At 39.9% G+C, this 2,273-nt stretch overlaps 1 pseudogene; it reads right to left on the bottom strand.

Moving 5' to 3' along the window:
- Positions 1-847: 847 nt before the first annotated feature.
- Positions 848-1,855, bottom strand: LOC140872008 (mogroside I-E synthase-like; annotated as a pseudogene).
- Between the last annotated feature and the right edge of the window lie 418 nt (positions 1,856-2,273).

Raw genomic sequence — 2,273 nt, forward strand, 5'->3', positions numbered from 1 at the left:
TCTCGACCACTCTGCAGTTTGAGAAGCTCAACCGGACCTCGTCCACTACTGAAGAGACTTGAAGCTACTCTGAAAGCTTCCACCAGTCTGATAAGAACTGAGAATCTTATCTGTATAAATCTAGGAGTTTCGGATTAGGCATTGGATAAGTCCTAAGTCTGAAGTGGGTGTATTGCAAGATGTTGTAATAACCAAAGTCTTCTAGTGAATTCCTTCCTAAGTGGAAGAAGGGGAGACGTAGAAGGATTAAGTCTTCGAACTTCCATAAACCGTGCCTCATTTATTATTGCATACTTCCCATACATCTTGCTCATACATCTTTGTTTTAACTTGCTTGTGCATCACTAAAAGCTTTGAACTGTTTCCGCACTACTTAAGTTGTTCAAACTATTTTTAGAAGTTGAAAAAATAGATTAAGTGAACTAAACTTCACTTGATCATCTTTAAAGAAAGAAAATAAGTTTCAGAGTGTATTCACCCCCCCCCCTCTACCCTCTGAACCGATCCCAACAATAAATATTTTGTTATTTATTTTTATGTTCTATCTATGTTCGTTTAATTGTTCAATCTTACTATTTTTAATCATTAATTGTATAAAATAACATCACGTGCATCGCACGACATATTTTAGTTTTTTTTAAAAAAAATTTAACATTAGTCTTATTACTTATTGTAGAATTAAATTTTGTTACATTTTAATTATATTCAAAATTTTTATATTATCCAATTTAACCACATTATACATGATATATAATTCGTGCATTGCACGGGTGAAATACTAGTATTATTGAATATAGAGATTAAAAAAATATACGAAACAGACAGCATTTTTATCCATCGTGTTTGATCAAAATTTCAACTTCATTAAAGCGGAAACAAATTCTTGAATATTTTGATCGGAGCTCCATCCTTCATCCACAGCTTTCCTAGCCAATTCCTTCCACTTGATCGAACTCGATCTCATCTCCTCCGTTTCCCCTTCCATCACACGTTTCACGCAACGAACGATCTCCTCTCGCCCAACAAGCCCTCTTTCGTCCCTTTTTGCCCTCATCCCCGTCCGCCAAACATCCTCGACGAACTTGGCATTCGTGTGCTGATCGCTCCATTGCGGCATCGCCACCATCGGGACACCCAAGCTCAACGCCTCCAACGTCGAATTCCACCCGCAATGTGTCACGAAACACCCCACCGCCTCGTGCTACAATACTTGTAGTTGCGGGCACCAAGCCACGACGAGCCCCGTGTCTCGTGTCTCCTCTTTATAGTCCGTGGGAAGTTTAGATTCCTCGGACACTCGAACCACCCACAAGAAAGGTCGGTCGACTGATTTGAGAGCTAGGGCCATTTCATGCATCTGCTCGACCGTAGGCTTAGCAAAGCTCCCAAATGATACGTAGACGACGGAGCGGATGGGATGTTGGTCGAGCCATTCGAAACAGGGATCGGTGATGGGCGTGAAGATACAGAGTCCGTATTGGCAGTCGTGTGGAATCTGTTTGTCCAAGAACATGGATGGCATGGTTGGTTCTCATAGCCATGTGTTAGCATGTGCATGTGAAAACAAAATTCATGTGTATGTGAACACATGCAAGCTAGTGACAAGATAGTGCATGTGAACACATGCAAATTGGGTGTCATTTTCATGTGAACACATGCATGCCAAGTCTGAAGACCGAGAGCTTTACCTATAAATAGAGTTCTCCCTTCCTCATTCCAAGCATCCCAAACTCAAGTGTTCTCTCTTCTCTTGAGTCTTCTTCTCTCTTTTCTATAGTATTTGTGAGTTGTTTTCTCCTGTAATAAGAGAGTTTTGTTTCTCTTTGGAAAGACAGTGAGAGAGGTTTTAACCCATAAATATTATAGTGGAATTCTTTTGATCTTGCCCGTGGTTTTTTACCCTCATAATTTTTGGGGTTTTTTCACGTAAATCTCGGTGTCTATTTTATTCTTAAATTTTCATATTTTCTATCTCGTGATGCCGTACTTGGGACCAACAAGTGGTATCAGAGCCTTGGCATAAAATTTCTTAAAATTCTGAGTATGCTTTGTGGTTGCAGCTTTGACTGATCTTCCACATCATAAAAGATTTTTTGAAGATTTTATAAGGAAGGATTATTGTAGTCAAGATGACGGCAAAATACGAGATAAAAAAGTTCAATGTGAGCAATTTTTTGCTGTGGAAACTGAAGGTGCAAGCAATTCTAACAAAGGAGCGTTGCTTGGCTGCTATTGGAGATAGACCGGCAGACGTCACAGACGATCAAAAGTGG

This window comes from Henckelia pumila, chromosome 1 (genome assembly GCF_033568475.1).
Source record: "Henckelia pumila isolate YLH828 chromosome 1, ASM3356847v2, whole genome shotgun sequence".
NCBI classification, from domain to species: Eukaryota; Viridiplantae; Streptophyta; class Magnoliopsida; order Lamiales; family Gesneriaceae; genus Henckelia; species Henckelia pumila.